At 41.2% G+C, this 20,405-nt stretch overlaps 1 protein-coding gene across 4 annotated transcripts in view; it reads right to left on the minus strand.

The window, feature by feature from the left end:
* The window catches only part of Cracd (capping protein inhibiting regulator of actin dynamics), a 230,980-nt gene that overhangs the window by 56,211 nt on the left and 154,364 nt on the right, over positions 1-20,405 (minus strand). The gene's annotated exons all lie outside the window — the stretch shown is intronic.

A 20,405-nucleotide genomic window follows, 5' to 3' on the forward strand; every position in this document is an offset into this window, starting at 1 on the left:
GCATTCCTGACAAATTTAGGCCACAGGTCATCTGAATTGGGTTGACCTGGTTTCCTACTGGCTTTAATCATAGGACATGGGAGGACTAAAAGATGCCCCTTTTAAGGGGTCTCTGCAACTCAAGACAAAACTCTTCCTCACCTCCACTGTGCAGTAGCCCCCAGCTTTCCTCTGGTAAGCAGGGTCAGACACTACAGCTGGTGTAATAACCCCTTCTTTGCCTGTTGACTGGGAGGCATGATAAGCCCAAGGCAGCTGGATGTCTGTCAACTGCAGCTGAGGGATCAGCGCTGTGTCTCATGGTGGAAGCAACCCTCCACTTGGAACTCGGACTTCTAGACAAGCAGGCCCTCTGGATGGGAAGCAAAACTTCCCCTAGTGGATCTCTATGGGTAATGAATGGAGCCAATCCTGTTTCTATCCCTTGATTCCTCCACAAATCCTAGCCGTAAGAGAAATAGCACTGAAGAGTGCATCCCGATTTAGAAGACATGCAGTCAGGTCATCTTTTGGTAAGCATTCACAATGGACAAGGAGACTTTCCCCTTACCATCATTCTTTGGGGCCATCCCAGAATAGGGTTGCAAGATGACAACTTTCTATGGTGCCTGCAGAACTGACTGCAAACTAGGCCTGAGCTTTCTCTTCTTAGGCCAACTAGTCAGAGGGAAATGAGGCCACAGGTGTGGCCTGAAAGAAGTGAAGGAGCAAGAGAAGGGATTATAGGCACTTGGAACACAACTTCCTATTGCACTTAGCCTTGGCTTCAGGGCCTGCTCGAGCCCAAGCTCTTGTGTATTTCACTGGCATTTGATGGTAAAGTGTTTCTGTGCATGCTCAACTTTAAGGCTTAGTCATCTGACAACACCCAGTTCACACAGGCACCTCAGGTAGCATGGTAACTTGGTGATTCATGGTCAATTATTCTCTGCTTATACCCATAAGCAGTCCAAAAGCTGTCTCTTTCGCTTTTTTTTTTTTATTGTTGGTGGACCTGGGATTTGAACTCAAGGCTTCCTGAGCCACACCTCCAGTTCATTTTGCTGTGGTTATTTTAGAGATGGCGGCTGGGGAGTGGGGTTCTCATGAACTATTCCCTGGCTGGCCTCGAACATGATCCTCCCTGTCTCAGTCTCCTAGGTAGCTAGGATTACAGTGTGAGCCACAGCCCAGCTCAAAAGCTGCTTCTTAAAGGAGAGGGGTGTCTGTTGAGAATGGCAGGATTTTGCACCAAAATCCTGAGTTGTGCTGTGTGTCACCTATAGGAGCCTGCCAACGGCTCCAACAGCTTCCCTATCTCTCATGACACAGCAACATCAGATCTGCTGGACCTGGTTCAAGCAGCTTGCTAGCATCCTGGACCTGTTGCAAAGCTTTCTCTTGTTTGGGGTCCTAATTAGCAGCTTTCTGAGTTACACAGTAAATGGGCCAAAGTAGCACACACAAATGAGCAGTGTTGCTGCCTCTCTTCTGCCTGTATGGTCAGGCCACACGCAACCACTTATCTTTGACCTCAGAAAGGACATTTCAACATGCCACTACTGTATCCCCTAGAAATTTAGGCCCATGAATTTTAGTGGAAAATATTTCCCATTCTTTGACCAGCAAGTGCCTTATCAGTTTGCCCAGAGTAATTGCTACTTCCTGCTCACCAGAGCCAATCGCTTCTGCAAGTTACTATAAATGATCTAAGCTCCCTGACAGCTAGAAATCACCTTGCCAATTGTAACTGTTGATAATATAGAGACTCAGCAAGGGCTCATTAATTACTTACAGATTTTAAAATGATTACAGATTAATTACTTTTTTCAAACCTAGGGACAGGTACTATCTTAGCTCCTGCTGAAAAAAAAAAAACCAAAAAACAAAAACGATGAGTTTAGGGTTACATTTTCAAACCATGCCCAAGGATGGTATGCAAGGCAGAAGCACTGCTTCTACCATGTAAGCACCAGCTCTTGATAAATTCAGCAGGAATTCTGGACGGTGCCAGTGGATGAGGGTCAAAGTGACACTTATGCTTCTCAGACCCACCAGACAAAGTGCTTGTTTGCTTACTACATAGATGAGACCCAGGATATGTGGACTCATGCATATTGTTCAGATGGTCTAGAAAATGCACAGGCAGTCCTCTTGTTCTCTGTGCATACTGTTTTAAAGGATTTTCAATGAAATTCTGTAGTCTGTATTCTAGATTATCACAGCCCTGTCAGGCTGTCCTTCCCTGAGCCCCCCCACCCCCTCGTCCTCTTGCACTGACACAAAGTGTATTCCTTTTAGCCCCTTGCTCTGTTTTCCCTGGAGAGTAGCACACTGGGATAAAGAAGTCCTAGGATTTTTGCAGACTCAACCTTGGCCAGTAGCTCAGGACAGTTAACAGATTCACCCTGGCACTGCCCTGTTCTAGGGAAACAAAAAGGACACAACCGCTCCCAGTTCTGTAGGATCTGTCAGTTAATCCATACACCCGACCCTGCTGGAATAGGAGACCTCCAATTCTGAGATCCACAGGCTTGGTGATTTGAACTTCCACCTACTTCTTGGAAGGGTTTCCTCTAACACTACAGTGATCCCTGGTTCACATGACGTAGGAGAGAAGGAAAACTCAAAGCTCTCCTTTGTCCTTTTATTGTTGAGAATTGTGACACCACTCTGATCTACGGTGACAGTTGTGTCTCTGAAATATTTATATTTGCTACACAATTTTTCACCGTCCAAGGCAATCAAGGAGGGCTTCTTGATTGGGGCTCCAAACTGACACCAGGAAGCCTCAGAAAGGTCTCTTTTGGACCACACCTTATGGCTCCAATTTCTGTTACCAAAATGCAGTCCCTCTGGGCTAAACTGGCTGAGATTTTTGTGTTAGTTTTGTGGTTTCTGTTTGTTTTTGATGTCATCATTACTGAGTCTATGAACAAAGGTAGAAACTATGATATTTTTGTTTACTTTTGTTTTTTTTGGCAGGACTGGAGTTTGAACTCAGCACTTCACACTTGCAAGGCAGGTACTCCACTGCTTCAGCCATGCCTCTAGCCATTTTTGCTCTGGTAATTTTGGGGATAGTGTCTTGCATCTTGCCCAGGCTAGCCTGGATTATTTTATGCTTCCTACCATAGCGGGGATGACAAGCACACATCATCACGCCCACCTTTTTCCCTTGAGATGGGGTCTCATGAACTATTTGCCCGAACTGGCCTGGAACCACGATCCTCCTGATCTTAGCTTCCCAAGTAGGTAGGATTATAGGCATGCACCACTGTGCTCAGCTTTTGTTTACTATTTCTTAGCAACAAGCAGAAATCCACTTTACTTGAGAGGCAGTAAGATATGGGAGTCTTAAAGATCAGGAGTTAGTCACCTCTCCCTTTTTCTAGCTTCTGGGGATCTCAGTTTCCAAACCTGAAATATGGGGTAACAAAATCGCTATAGACTGAGGTCCCTCCCAGATCCAAATTCTATGAGCTGTTTCTTTAAAAAGCTAGGTAAATTTAGAACCTATCTTCCTCCTAAAACTTATAATTTCACAAATTATCTATTAATTATGTTTCCTGTATTACTGGTTTGTCTTAAATTTTTCTAGTTTCATAATAACTGTGCTTATTTAGCAAAACAAATAACCTCTGGTGCTTGGGAAAGGCAACAGCATAGTGCACAAGTTGGTAAAAGAGCCAAGCCTGCCACCTTTCTGTCAGGATCCAGGTCCCTATTCCCAGGAAGGAGAATGCTAATGGAGAAGGAAGAGCGTCACAGTCCTGGAACCTGAACCCCCATCCCCTGTCATCCCAATGTCACCCTGGGGTCCACCTAGGTTTTCTGAGAAGAATGACTAATGTGTGACCCTTGAATCTGCAAAAACTATGTGAGCCTTCCTTCAGACACACTTCTAAGTGAGCCAGGGTTACATTAACCACTCAGGGCTCCTCTTAGCCTCTGTGGTTCTACTATTAGGGGCAAAGTCAAGTGAGCCTCAGACTCGGGCTACGGACTGATCATGCAGAGATGGCTTTAGTCACTGACCAGTTCTGTCCCCGTCTATCTAAATTGTGCAAACCCTGCATTGGCCTGGCTCCTGAGTATCTTGTGTGTTCAGGAATATGCACCCTGCCTGGTTTCCTGCTCCACCTAACAATGCTACAACTTTTGGTCCTCTACACTAGACTTGACCCACATGTGCAAGGCAGTGTCATTCTGACTAGCGAGGTAGGGCCACTCTGCAAGTACGAAAGAATTTGCTTCCCAAATTCACAAAGTTCTCATGATTCTGGCCTTTCATGAGAAATAAGTGATGTCTTTCTAGGGAAACAAAGGCCCCCAGTAGCTGGAAAGTTTCTTTCTACCCAAGGGACGAAACGTTTGGCCATGGGTGTGATGGTGACATGTGTGGTTAGGGTGAGCTGAGAAGAAGCAGTAATGTCTTCCCTTGAGATGTGAAGCCCTGGGAAGTGAGGTGGGTTTTTGAATGAAGGGGAATCCTAAGGCCAATGTTCTCCAAATAGCAGGTGTCAGCCCATTTGATGAGCCTTGCAATCTGCTTAGTGAGTTGTGACCAACATTCTCCTTTAAAATTAAGTATAAGAGAAGAGAAGAGTACAGGAGGGGAGGCGAAGGAGAGGAGATGAAAGTGGAATGCAAAATAGCATGAGTACTAGTTCACAGCACTTTGGTTTCCAGTTTACACCTGTGTCTATATGTGTATACACATACAATCTGACAGAAACTTCTCTCCCTCCCTCTCCTACATTTTCCTCTTGTTTGTAATATGGGGATGTGAACTCAGGCCTTGCTGGGCAGGTGCTCTACCACTGGAGCTGCATCCCTAGACCTTCTTCCTTTAGTTATTTTTCAGTGAGGGCCTTGCTTTTGCCCAGAGCTAGCCTCAGACTGCAATCCTCCTACCTGTACCTCCCACATAGCTGTAATTACAGACATAAGCCACCATGCCCATCTTACTTCTTAGTCAAGAGCAAGTAAAACATATTTAAGAAACACTGATCAAGAAAAAATGACTACTCTCCCTATTAAGCTAGGCGTTTAGATACAAGAGTCAACAACTATTTATCTACAAAAGCCATTGTGGGTATGAGGATAGGTAAGACACCCAAAAAACTAGATAACATTTGGTGCCCTCAATGCAGAGAAACTAATGCAGATACTTTAAAGTGACAGAGGCCAATAGGAGAAGGGAACCAGGAACTAGAGAAGAGGTTAGATCAAGAAGAATTAACTTAGAAGGTAACACACATGTACAGGAAAGCAATGCAAGTCAACTCCCTGTATAGCTATCCTTATCTCAACTAGCAAAAACCCTTGGTTCTTCCTATTATTGCTTATACTCTCTCTTCAACAAAATTAGAGATAAGGGCAAAATAGTTTCTGCCTGGTAGCGAGGGGGTGGGAGGGAGAGGGAAGGGATGGGGGGGATAAGGGGGGGCAAGGGGAAGGGGGGAGAAATGACCAAAACATTGTATGCACATATGAATAAAAAAAAAAACATTGTGGCAATCACTTTGGCTAAATGAAGATGAGAAAGCACTGCTTGCAAAAATAGGCAGAGAGCTGCCAATGTGATAAAATAGGTTCCACACAGTGCAGAGCCAGCGCCACTGTTCCTATGGCTGAAATCTCAACTTTGGCTTTGATTGTTTGCTTGCATAAGTGCCGCAGTTCAGAGTGGAACAAAATCTTCCACTTCTTACTTAAAGGAAGAAGGAAGCTTTATTAAACTTGAGCCTCGAAAAAACCCAAATTAGTAAAATCAGAAATGCAAAAGGAGAGATAACAACAAACACAACGGAAATACAGGAAATCATCAGAGACTACTTTGAGAGCCTCTACTCTAATAAATTTGAAAATCTTGAAGAAATGGACAGATTTCTAGAAACTTACAACCATCCAAAACTGAACCAAGAGGTTATTAATCACCTGACTAGATCTATAACACAAAAAGAAATTGAAGCTGCCATCAAGAACCTCCCAAAAAAGAAAAGTCCAGGACCTGATGGATTCACTGCTGAATTCTATCAGACATTTAGAGAAGAACTAATACCAACTGTCCTTAAACTGTTCCATGAAATAGAAAGGGAAGGAACACTGCCTAACTCATTTTATGAAGCCAATATTACTCTCATCCCAAAACCAGACAAAGACGCCTCCCAAAAGGAGAATTACAGGGCAATTTCCTTAATGAATACTGACGCAAAAATCCTCAATAAAATAATGGCAAACTGAATCCAACAACACATCAGGAAGATCATTTACCACGACCAAGTCGGTATCATCCCAGGGATGCAGGGGTGGTTCAAATCTATAAATGTAATATAGCACATCAATAGAAGCAAAGACAAAAACCACTTGATCAGCTCAATAGATGCAGAAAAAGCCTTCAACAAGATCCAACACCTCTTCATGATAAAAGCTCTAAGAAAACTAGGAATAGAAGGAATGTACCTCAACATTGTAAACACTATATATGACAAACCTACAGCCAGCATTCTACTTAACAGTGAAAAACTGAAACCATTCCCCCTAAAATCAGCAAGACGACAAGGGTGCCCACTATCCCCACCCTATTCAAGATAGTACTGGAGTTTCTAGCCAGAGCAATTAGGCAAGAAGAAGAAATAAAAGGAATACAAATAGGTAAAGAAACTGTCAAAATATCCTTATTTGCATACAATATGATCCTATACCTTAAAGACCCAAAAAACTCTACCCAAAAACTCTTAGACACCATAAACAGCTACAGTAAGGTGGCAGGATACAAAATCAACTCACAAAAATCATTAGCTTTTCTATACACCAACAACGAACAAACTGAGAAGGAATATATGGAAACAATTCCATTCTCAATAGCCTTAAAAAACTCAAATAACTAGGAGCAAATTTAACAAAGGATGTGAATGACCTCTACAAGGAGAAATACAAACTCCTGAAGAAAGAGATCGAGGAAGACTACAGAAGATGGAAAGATCTCCTGTGCTCATGGATTGGTAGAATCAACATAGCAAAAATGGCTATACTACCAAAAGCAATCCAAATGTTTAATGCAATTCCCATCAAAATCCCAATGACATTCATCAAAGAGATTGAAAAATCTACCCTAAAGTTCATTTGGAAACACAAGAGACCACAGGAGCCAAGGCAATACTCAGCAAAAAGAGCAATGCTGGAGGTATCACAATACCTGACTTCAAATTATATTACAAAGCAATAGCAATAAAAACACCATGGTACTGGCACAAAAAAAGACATGAAGAACAACGGAACAGAATAGAAGACCTGGATATGAATCCACACAGCTATGCCCACTTCATTTTTGACAAAGGTGCCAAAAATATACGATGGAGAAAAGACAGCCTCTTCAACAAATGTTGCTGGGAAAGGTGGTTACCCTCTGCAAGAAGCTGAAACTAGATCCATGTATATCACCCTGTACTAGTATCAACTCAAAATGGATCAAGGACCTAAATATCAGACCTGAAACTCTGAAGTTACTACAGGAAGGATCAGGAAACACTCTGGAACAAATAGGTACAGGCAAGGACTTCCTCAATAGAACCCCAGCAGCCCAGCAACTAAGAGAAAGGATGAATAAATGGGACTTCATAAAATTAAAAATCTTCTGCACAACAAAAGAAATGGTTTCTAAACTGAAAAGACCACCCACAGAATGGGAGAAAATATTTGCCAGCTAAACATCAGACAAGGGACTGATAACCAGAATATACAGGGAACTTAAGAAACTAAACTCTCCTAAAATCAATGAACCAATTAAGAAATGGGCAACTGAACTAAACACAACTTTTTCAAAAGAAGAAATTCAAATGGCCAAAAAACACATGAAAAAATGCTCACCTTCTCTGGCCATAAAGAAAATGCAAATCAAAACCACACTAAGATTCCACCTCACCCCTGTTAGAATACACATCATCAAAAAAACCACCACCAACAGGTGTTTGTGAGGATGTGGGGAAAAAGGAACCCTCATACACTGCTGGTGGGAATGCAAGCTGGTGCAACCACTCTGGAAAAAAATTTGGAGACTTCTTAAAAATCTAAACATAGACCTGCTATATGATCCAGCAATCCCACACCTGGGGATATACCCAAAGTAATGCAACTCAGGCTACTCCAGAGGCACCTGCACACCCATGTTTATTGCAGCACTATTCACAATAGCCAAGTTATGGACACAGCCAAGATGCTCCACTACTGACGAATGGATTAAGAAAATGTGGTATCTATACACAATGGAATTTTACTCAGCCAAGAAGAAGAAGGAAATCTTACTATTCGCAAGTAAATTGATGGAACTGGAGAACATCATTCTGAGTGAGGTCAGCCAAGCTCAGAAGTCCAAAAATTGTATGTTCTCCCTCATATGCAGACTTTAGATCAAGGGCAAATACAGCAATGTGGTTGGACTTGGATCACATGACAAGGGGAGAGCACATACGGGAGATATAGAAATAGGTAGAAAATCCAAAACATGAAAGCGCTTGATGTCCCCACTCCAGAGGAATTAATACAGAAACCTTAAAATGACAGGTTATCATGAGCAGGGGATCAGGAACCAATGTAAAGATCAGTTAGAGTTAAATCAACATGGGTTGTAACACATGGGTACACGAAAGCAATGCTAGGAATGTCTCTGTATAGCTATCCTTACCTCAACTAGCAAAAACGCTTTGTTTTCCTTATTATGCTATGTCATTTCTTTAACATAATTAGTGATAAGGGCAGAACAGGACGTGTCTGGAACTGAGTGGGGGAAAGGGGGAGAAGGATGGGGGAGGGGGGCAGGGTGGAGAAATGACCCGAACAATATATGCACACGTGAATAAATGAACAAAAAAAAATCTGAAGGAAAAAAAAATAAATAAAATAATAAACTTGAGCCTTTGCAGCTGCTGAGCTTGATTTGGGGCATAACTCAAAAACCCATTATCTGGGTGTAACGTTAAGAAAGTATTATGCTTTACTTTTTCTCTATGTTTTACCATCAATGCAAACTTGCTTCCTGGGTCAGAGGAAATAAATCTGTACACACCAGATTCATTTCTGATGAGCTGCATCAGTTGATGAGTTTTGTTTGTTCTGCAGTGCTAGGTATGGAAGCCAGGGCCTCACGCATGCTTGGCAAGTGCTCTACCACTGAGCTCTATTTTCAGCTCTACTTGGTATTTTTGAGTACCTTTCCAATAATAATGTCAAGGAGTTGGGGGTGGCAGTGGGGACGTGAAGCCAGTTGGACAGCTTCAGATGCCAAGTGAGAAAAGAGCCCCAGTCTCTCAGCCCTTAGGCCTCTGTCCAGCTGCTGGGCCAGACAGCTGCTCAGGTCAGGAGACTCAGCCGAGGAAGCCTCGATGCCTCTCCTTTGGGTTTCAGGGGTTCTCTGCCTAGATCAATATCCAAAGTATTAATGAAGCACCAGAGTATTCGGCGAGAGATGCAAGGAGACCATTCGAGAATCATGAAATGGAAGTACTGTATTATGTTCCTTCACGCATCAGGTGGGACCTCTTAGAACTCCCTGCTAACCTCCAGACACTGCACAGGATGAAAACAAATGGATGAATTCAGGGAATCTTTAGACACATTCACTAATGAAAAATTCCCAAGTACTGGGTATAAAGATATTGCAAAATATGTTTAAAATTAAATGAGGATGTTACAAAGAGAACAAATGCAATTTTTTCCTATAAACAATGCTAGTAAAATCCATTAAGCTCTGGCCACATGCCATGCTTAAAAGTCTTACATGTGCCATCTCACAACCACTCTACGAACATTATTTTCCACATTTTATAGATGATTGGAAAGGGAGGCTCACAGAGGTGAGCTGATGGGTCAAGATTCAAACCAGGCCTGTCTAATTCCAAATACCATGTTCTTAACCATTGCGCTGCATTTCTGAAAGTGTGTGTCAGAGACATTATCAGACTGACAGCTTGCTTGACCCAAGGTCTAAGAGCTTTGGAGTCAGCCATCACACTTGAGTCTCCATTCTCCCACATCCTAGCTAAGAGACTCTAGACAAGTCCCATATCTCTTAAGGTTCTCTTCTCGTCTGCAAAATAGGAATAATAATAATACAGTTGACTGATGTGCAAAGATTAAATTACAAACTGCATTTCACGTATTTATCACAACGCCCAACATACAGTAAGTGTTCATAGTGCCACCATAGTGCTAGCTGGCATGAGGACATTCATTGAATCAACGAACGGGTGTGTCTTGACCTTTTTTTAATGGCATTTCTTAATTATTATGAAAAAAGGGAAAAGAGATGAGCAAGAAGAGAAGGAAAAGTGTGAGATATGTGGAAGCAAAATGAAGAAACGAAGAAAAGGAAAAAAGAAGAAACAGGAAACTATCAGGAAGTTCAAAATGCCGAGGAAAATTAAGGTGCTTTAGATATTTTTCTGAGTAATACAGATCTACTCAGAAGACATAAATAAGGTTTTTTTTTAAAATCCTGTTTTACCCAATTCCAGAGAATATTAAATCTCACTGGCAAGTGGCAGTATTCTGGATGGGGAGAAAAGAATGTTAGCTCTCCTTCAAGTTGTCTATGATCCTAGACAAACACATGGACAAGTAATGTTTGTACCATCTCAGATACAAAACAATGGCAGGCACGTGCGCAATTTAAAATGAGAGTTCAAAGGAGCACAAGACATTTCCCTTTTTTTTTTCTTCCCTAATAGTGGCACCGAATCCAGCAGGTAGGGTTCAGAGAGGCATCTTTTTCCATGTAGGATCATCCAGGAGGCCTCTGTGGAGACAGGAGCTACAGTAGTCTCTGGAAGGTAACTGCCATGCTAGATTCCTGGTGTTTCAGTAAAAACAGTTTCTCCAATGTACTGAGCCCTGAGTACATCTTAATTTAAAATTTTTTTTATTATTGTTGTGTTGGAGGTACACTGTGACATTTATAAAAGTTTTTACAATATATCATAGCTGAATTTACCCCTCCATCATTCTCTATTTCCCCTCCACCCATTCCCAGGACAGGTTCAACAGGTCTCCTTTGTCCATTTACATACATGAGTACGTACTACTTCCACCATTTTCACCCTCCTGCACCCTTTTCTTGTATCCTCTCCCCTCCTACTGGTGCCAGCCCCCCAGACAGGACCTGTCCTGCCTTCCTATTCTCTGTTTTTGTTAAAAAAAAAAAGACATTTTTGTTTATTTAATATACCCACACAGGGAGTTTCCTTGTGAGATTTCCATGTATATATGTATTATAACTTGAACTGGTTCATCTCTATTTTTCTCCTTTCTACCTTAGTCCCCTTCTTATGGTGATTTCCATAGGTTTAAAAATTCTATATTCATTTTTGTATAGGAAGTAAATCAACCATGTTCACCTTCTTAGTTTTCTTCTTTTACATGTCCTCTAGGCTTAGATTGGGATATAGCTCAGTGGTAGGGGACTTGCCTAATGCAATAAAGCCCTGGATTCAATTCCTAGCATGACCAAAATAAATAAAAATAAAATTCTTTCAGCCTGTAAGCTCCCTGAAAGCAGGATTCACGTCCTCTGCCTCCCTGTACTCCTCAGGGGACATACCTATTTGCAGCAAGAACAGGGTAGGAGGTTAGAAAATACTTCCCACTTGTCCAAAGTGAGCAGATTAATCACCAAACGTTTAGAACACAGAGTCTTCTGTGTGCCAGGTCCGTCAGATGCACAGATTTCCTAGTGAGATGTCAGCTCTGACTCAGGATGAGAGTCATATGAGAATATTTTCTAATAATTTGAATAAAGCAAAAGCTCTGAAAACAAGTTGCACTGATCATCTTCAAGGCTGCTGGTTCCAGTGGGAGGCATTCTGTTCTTGTCTGTCTGCAAGCACAGCCTGCATCAGGCTGATAAGCTGAGTACTCTCTATGGGACCCTAAAGCCCCACCACTGGGAAGACTAATTCTGTGTTCTGGCACTGCTGAGGTGCTTGAGCTATCTCCTTGGATGCACCACACAGAACACTCAGCCTTGCAGACTCCACTCTCCTGTGCTGTTACCTCGATTAAAGAGCAAGGAGTGCTGTACCTATGGCATCCCGTGCAGAATCTCCTCGAGGGGAGGGATGCTCTCCCAGATGTTTAGTGGAAGGATGTCAACCACCTAACCCCAGTGCGGGGGAGGGAGGAGAGATCCCTCAGGCAGCTGTGAAAGCCCAAATCGGCTCTTCTGACTCCTGAGTTACCATCAGTAGCTACTCTACAATATCCACATCGTACAGCTGGAGAAGCAGCTAATATAGAATCACCTATTCATACCCCAGGAAATAAAGCCAGGGTGACAAAGGCTATCAGGAGAGTAGAGCTTCATCATGCAGGACTCATCTAATGAGACAGACAAGCTTCCTAGAGATGCTGGCCACACCTGGACCCCAGGCCTTCCTTCTCTTACAACCCCATGGCCAACGAAGGTCACAGGGCACAAAACTTGGATTATATGCAACTCCTTTATCATAGTGATAACACAACCATTTCTCTAACATTCAATACAGCTTACTAAAATGCAGGTACGTGAGAATGACACCCAGAAGACCCACTACGAATACACTCTGGCATCTTTTGAGTATTTAGGTAATTTACAAATAGTAACAACTTTTCAGGGAGGGGCATACTCCATTGCAGAAAACCTTATAGAGGTAAGAAGTGGAAGACATATTCTGTGTCATTAATGGTGGGTGACAAGGTTGGCCTATGTTTTTTTTTTCCTATTCCCTGACTTTAGAGGGCAAGTACAGGGTCTTTCCTTCATACTTTACCTTCTGAAGCCTAAAGTTTCCAGTCAAGCATCCCAGATTGTTCTGTATAGTCAGTTATCCCAGCCAGAGATGCTGCTGTACAGGGACTGTGTACCCCACTTACGAGATCAGGCAGGTGTTTTATGTTAGGATCAAACTTCCACAGTTGGAGTCAGGTCAGGTTCAGGCACTGTTGGGTTGACTTTCGACATGATTCCAATTCCAGTAAGGAGAAAACGGCTCCCAGAAGATCCAACCCAGGATTCTGGCCCTGACAGTTGCTCTGAGAGATGCTGTAGAAGCAACATAACTGCCTCTGTGCATGGCAGGTGTTGCCTTTTTAACCCGAGGTTACCTGAGTCAGCAGACTTCATTTACACTCACCTCCCACAAAGGCCCCCAGCTGATGAGACACAGTCTGTTCATTAAAAGGTATCAAGGAAAAAAGAAGGTAGAGAAGAGGAAAGGGATTGGATGTCTTCATTTCATCCAGAATTTTTTAGTGTTGAAGGATAGGGACATGGTCTCTTAAGGAACTTTCATTTTCCGTTTATAGGGCAAAATAAGTATTTGCTGAGAGCTGAACAACAGAACATGAACTTGGCTGCCTACCGGCCCATAGCTCCTGCCCATCCTCCCTCCATCAGTGTCCACCTCAGGCAAATGTCAACACTGCTTCATGGCATAACAGACTAAGGCACAGAACACATCAGAGCCTATATTTTCCTTGAATCTTATTTAAAAGAAGAGAGGGAAAAAAGCTAATACAATTTGTCTATATACCAATGACCTTGAGAGCAAATCATTTGCCATCTCAACCAAACGGTGGAAGCCTGTTTCATTTCACTTCTGTTTAGGGAACTAGGGGACTAAGTGTTGGGGAGAGATTACAGGTACCAGGTAAAAGTAGGCATTCTGCTCCTGTCTCTGACTTCAGGAAACACTCGGTCCCAGCCAAAGCAGTGACTCATCCCGGCTGTCCAAGTTACAGGAGGAGGCTGATTTGCTGCAATGGAGCAAATACAACAAGATCCTCAGAAGAAAATCTCTGCTCTAGCATTTCTGGAAGATTAATTAAGTTAATTAAATTAAAGTGCAGAAAATGGAAACCCACTACTACCATTTAACATTAAAGAGAGATGACTGAAACACAACTGGAAGTACCAAAGCTTTAGTTCAGAAAATCAGCAAACAGACGACATGATCCTATACCTTAAAGGCCCAAAAAACTCTACTCAGAAGCTTCTAGACATCATCAATAGCTACAGCAAGGTAGCAGGATATAAAATCAACATAGGAAAATCATTAGCATTTCTATACACTAATAATGAACAGACTGAGAAAGAATATATGAAAACAATTCCATTTACAATAGCCTCAAAAAAAATCAAATACCTAGGTGTAAACCTAACAAAAGATGTGAATGACCTCTACAAGGAAAACTATAAACTTCTGAAGAAAGAGATTGAGGAAGACTATAGAAAGTGGAGAGATCTCCCATACTCATGGATTGGTAGAATCAACATAGTAAAAATGTCTATCAAAATCCCAATGACATTCATTAAAGATATTGAAAAATCTACCATTAAATTTATATGGAAACACAAGAGGCCACGAATAGCCAAGGCAATACTCAGTCAAAAGTACAATGCTGGAGCTATCATGATACCTGACTTCAAACTATATTACAAAGCAATAACAATAAAAACAGCATGGTACTGGCACAAAAACAGACATGAAGACCAGTGGAACAGAATAGAGGACCCAGATATGAAGCCAAACAACTATAACCAACTTGTCTTTGACAAAGGAGCAAAAAATATATGATGGAGAAAAACCAGCCTCTTCAACAAAAACTGCTGGGAAAACTGGTTAGCAGCCTGCAAAAAACTGAAACTAGATCCATGTATATCACCCTATGCCAATATTAACTCAAAATGGATCAAGGATCTTTTTTTTTTTTTTTTTTTTTCCAGTGAGTTCTTTTTTTTTTTTTTCATTTTTCTTTTATTATTCATATGTGCATACAAGGCTTGGTTCATTTCTCCCCCCTGCCCCCACCCCCTCCCTTACCACCCACTCCGCCCCCTCCCGCTCCCCCCCTCAATACCCAGCAGAAACTATTTTGCCCTTATCTCTAATTTTGTTGTAGAGAGAGTATAAGCAATAATAGGAAGGAACAAGGGGTTTTGCTGGTTGAGATAAGGATAGCTATACAGGGCATTGACTCACATTGATTTCCTGTGTGTGGGTGTTACCTTCTAGGTTAATTCTTTTTGATCTAACCTTTTCTCTAGTTCCTGGTCCCCTTTTCCTATTGGCCTCAGTTGCTTTAAGGTATCTGCTTTAGTTTCTCTGCGTTAAGGGCAACAAATGCTAGCTAGTTTTTTAGGTGTCTTACCTATCCTCACCCCTCCCTTGTGTGCTCTCGCTTTTATCATGTGCTCATAGTCCAATCCCCTTGTTGTGTTTGCCCTTGATCTAATGTCCACATATGAGGGAGAACATACGATTTTTGGTCTTTTGAGCCAGGCTAACCTCACTCAGAATGATGTTCTCCAATTCCATCCATTTACCAGCAAATGATAACATTTCGTTCTTCTTCATGGCTGCATAAAATTCCATTGTGTATAGATACCACATTTTCTTAATCCATTTGTCAGTGCTGGGACATCTTGGCTGTTTCCATAACTTGGCTATTGTGAATAGTGCCGCAATAAACATGGATGTGCAGGTGCCTCTGGAGTAACAGTCTTTTGGGTATATCCCCAAGAGTGGTATTGCTGGATCAAATGGTAGATCGATGTCCATCTTTTTGAGTAGCCTCCAAATTTTTTTCCAGAGTGGTTGTACTAGTCTACATTCCCACCAACAGTGTAAAAGGGTTCCTTTTTCCCCGCATCCTCGCCAACACCTGTTGTTGGTGGTGTTGCTGATGATGGCTATTCTAACAGGGGTGAGGTGGACTCTTAGTGTGGTTTTAATTTGCATTTCCTTTATTGCTAGAGATGGTGAGCATTTTTTCATGTGTTTTCTGGCCATTTGAATTTCTTCTTTTGAGAAAGTTCTGTTTAGTTCACATGCCCATTTCTTTATTGGTTCATTAGTTTTGGGAGAATTTAGTTTTTTAAGTTCCCTGTATATTCTGGTTATCAGTCCTTTGTCTGATGTATAATTGGCAAATATTTTCTCCCACTCTGTGGGTGTTCTCTTCAGTTTAGAGACCATTTCTTTTGATGAACAGAAGCTTTTTAGTTTTATGAGGTCCCATTTATCTATGCTATCTCTTAGTTGCTGTGCTGCTGGGGTTTCATTGAGAAAGTTTTTACCTATACCTACTAACTCCAGAGTATTTCCTACTCTTACTTGTATCAACTTAAGAGTTTGGGGTCTGATATTAAGATCCTTGATCCATTTTGAGTTAATCTTGGTATAGGGTGATATACATGGATCTAGTTTCAGTTTTTTGCAGACTGCTAACCAGTTTTCCCAACAGTTTTTGTTGAAGAGGCTGCTATTTCTCCATCGTATATTTTTAGCTCCTTTGTCAAAGATAAGTTGCTCATAGTTGTGTGGCTTCATATCTGGATCCTCTATTCTGTTCCACTGGTCTTCATGTCTGTTTTTGTGCCAGTACCATGCTGTTTTTATTGTTATTGCTTTGTAATATAGTTTGAAGTCAGGTATTGTGATACCTCCTGCATTGTTCTTTTGACTGAGTATTGCCTTGGCTATTCGTGGCCTCTTGTGTTTCCATATAAATTTCACAGTAGATTTTTCAATCTCTTTAATGAATGTCATTGGAATTTTGATGGGAATTGCATTAAACATGTAGATTACTTTGGGGAGTATCGACATTTTTACTATGTTGATTCTACCATGGATCAAGGATCTTAATATCAGACCACAAACACTAAAGTTGATACAGGAAAGAGTAAGAAATACTCTGGAGTTAGTAGGTATAGGTAAGAACTTTCTCAATGGAACCCCAGCAGCACAGCAACTAAGAGATAGCATAGATAAATGGGACCTCATAAAGCTAAAAAGCTTCTGTTCATCAAAAGAAATGGTCTCTAAACTGAAGAGAACACCCACAGAGTGGGAGAAAATATTTGCCAGCTACACATCAGACAAAGGACTGATAACCAGAATATATAGGGAACTTAAAAAACTAAATTCTCCCAAAACTAATAAACCAATAAAGAAATGGGCAAGTGAACTAAACAGAACTTTCTCAAAAGAAGAAATTCAAATGGCCAAAAAACACACGAAAACATGCTCACCATCTCTAGCAATAAAGGAAATGCAAATTAAAACCACACTAAGATTCCACCTCACCCCTGTTAGAATAGCCATAGCAACACCACTAACAACAGGTGTTGGCGAGGATTCGGGGAAAAAGGAACCCTCTTACACTGTTGGTGGGAATATAAACGAGTACAACCACTCTGGAAAAAAATTTGGAGGCTACTTAAAAAGCTAAACATTGATCTACCATTTGATCCAGCAATACCACTCTTAGGGATATACCCAAAAGACTGTGACACAGGTTACTCCAGAGGCACCTGCACACCCAAGTTTATTGCAGCACTATTTACAATAGCCAAGTTATGGAAACAGCCAAGATGCCCCACTACAAACAAATGGATCAAGAAAATGTGGTATCTATACACAACGGAATTTTACGCAGCCATGAAGAAGAATAAAATGTTATCATTTGCTGGTAAATGGATGGAATTGGAGAACATCATTCTGAGTGAGGTTAGCCTGGCCCAAAAGACCAAAAATCGTATGTTCTCCCTCATATGTGGACATTAGATCAAGGGCAAACACAACAAGGGGACTGGACTTTGCGCACATGACAAAAGCGAGAGCACACAGGGAGGTGTGAGGATAGGTAAGACACCTAAAAAATTAGCTAGCATTTGTTGCCCTCAACGCAGAGAAGCTAAAGCAGATACCTTAAAAGCAACTGAGGCCAATAGGAGAAGGGGACCAGGAACTAGAGAAAAGATGAGATCAAAAAGAATTAACCTAGAAGGTAACACACACGCACAGGAAATTAATGTGAGTCAACTCCTTGTATAGCTATCCTTATCTCAACTAGCAAAAACCCTTGGTCCTTCCTATTATTGCTTATACTCTCTCTACAACAAAATTAGAGATAAGGGCAAAATAGTTTCTGCTGGGTATCGAGGGGGTGGGGGAGAGAGGGAGGGGTGGAGCGGGTGGTAAGGGACGGGGTGGGGGCAGGGGAGAGAAATGACCCAAGCCTTGTATGCACATATGAATAATAAAACAATAAAAATTAAAAAAAAAAAGAAAATCAGGAAACACTTATGCATTTGCTTGGTTTGGGTTGTTTGATTTTATCTTGTTTTTCTATGTAATAAAAAAATCTATGTAACAAAAATATATTATGTATGTACATCAGACCCAGGGTGATTTTTCAAGGACTCACAGATTATTCTAGATGGACATTCTAAAGAAGTGATAAAATTGCTAACCACTAAAAACCAGTGACAACTGGTAAAGAGTCCTTGAATTTAGATTCATAATTTCATTCTTTCAACAATTATTTACTGCCTATCCACTAGGAGACAGGCATTATAGGAAGTATGAAGACACCCCTCATATAGGATAGGAAGTGATACACTCCATAAGAAAGGGGTGCTTATTTCAAGGAAGGCTTTCTGCTGGAAGAATGAATAAAACATAGAATATTCGAAAATTGGGGAAAAATCTTTTTGGGTAATGAGCATAAAGAAAGGAAGGTAAGAACCAGGGAGCAATGAGCAGTTAAGATTGTCTGAGGCCCAGGGAAGTTAGAATCAGGGCTCAATTAGACTAGAATAGCTGTTTAGGACCAGATTTACAGGTTGCAATGCAGGCTAAGCACATAGATATGTGATCAGCTCTGTTCAGAGTTTTAACATTTATGGCAGGCAGGACAGGTGGAGGGTTGGGGAATCTTGGAGGCCCACTTCTGGGCCATGTATTCAATTAATCCTTTAGTTGTTGGACTGTAGAGTCATATTGGGATTCCAGGAAGGAGTAGAACAACTAGTGTGTGTTGTAGGAGAAGTACTTGGGGAGTTTGAGGAAAATAAACATTTACCAATGAGTATAGAGTGTTTCAGAATTGCACCAGCAAATTCAACTTGCTCTGATGTCTAAAAGTTGAATTTTAGCATTGAAGTAGAATAAAGCCCCAAGATCTGTAGGATAGACTTCTATTCGGACAGTTTTCTGTCACTGTGACAAATACCTAAGAAGAACAACTTAAAACAAGAAGGTTTCATTTTTGGTTCATGGTTTCAGAAGTTTCAGTCTATGACTGGCTGCTCCATTATGGGCCTGTGGTAAGGCAGAACATCATGGTGGTAAAAGGTGTGTCAAAGCAAAGTTGTTTACTTTATGGCAGCCAGGAAGCAGAGAGAGAGAGACAGGGAGAAGCTGGGGATAAGGTATATCTTTCCAGAGCATTCCCTCAGTGACCTTCTTCCAATTAGTCCCCACCTTCCAATAATACCATTGTATTATGAGTACATCAAGGAATTAATCCATTGATTAGGTCAGAGTCCTCCAGATCCAGTCACCTCCCACTGGCAACCCAGCCTTTAACACATGAGCCTTTTGGTGGTGGATAAGGGAAAATACTTCATATCCAAACCATAATAGATGGACATCTCAACTCAGTATGTCCAAAACTCAATCCATCCTAGTCTTTCCTATACATGTAACCTCTCATGACTACTTCATGTACCACTCTTACACTGGGTATCTGGGAATCATTATGGGGCTTATAACATCATTGCCCACACCTGAACCCCTTCCCAGTTTTGGAGAACCACCATCATGTTAATTTTCATGGAATCCAGGGCTACATTCTCTTTCATACTCTATGCTTCTGCTTTGAGAACCTTCTAGAGTTTCCAGAACATACCAACTCTGACCAACTATAAGGTAATCCTGAATTTTAAGCACGCTCTCATTTTCCCAGTAACATACTCCTCTTGTCCTCCAGTCACCCCCTCAAAAAAAAAGCCTCTGGAAGATATATTTAGGACTATAGTTGAAACAATCAAATATAACCTTAAATAAGCCTATTTATTTAAATTATTTTTAATTTAAATAAATTATTGAATTATGACTATATTTAAATAATATATTCAGAAACATTGCACTGCTCAACTTTCATGTTCTATATAAATCAATAATAAAGTGTTTGGATGATTTCCTTGATAATCAACCCTTACTATTTTCTTACTTTCTGAAACTTGTTAGAAGTATTTTTCTCACTGTTCCCCATCCTTTTGTCTTTTTATTTTACTTCATGGGAAATTTCTGCAGCTTCATCTCCCAACCCTCCCACTGAATCATCTGCTTCTTAAACAGTTAGTCTCCGGGAGCTCTTCCTTACTTTCTGAATGATGCCTCCTCCTCTGTTCTCGTATGCACTAGATTTCTCTCTCGATGGATTTAGCCACATTTCTTTGAAGTTTTCTTCTGTGCCCTGCATCCCAATTCCTTTGAGCTCCCTTTTTTGTTTCTTCACTCTGATTTTGGCTGTTCATGATATATGCTTTCATCAAAGCCTAGTGATCCTTGGTCGTCCATTCATAGTTAATAATGAGGCAC

This window comes from Castor canadensis, chromosome 9 (genome assembly GCF_047511655.1).
Source record: "Castor canadensis chromosome 9, mCasCan1.hap1v2, whole genome shotgun sequence".
NCBI classification, from domain to species: Eukaryota; Metazoa; Chordata; class Mammalia; order Rodentia; family Castoridae; genus Castor; species Castor canadensis.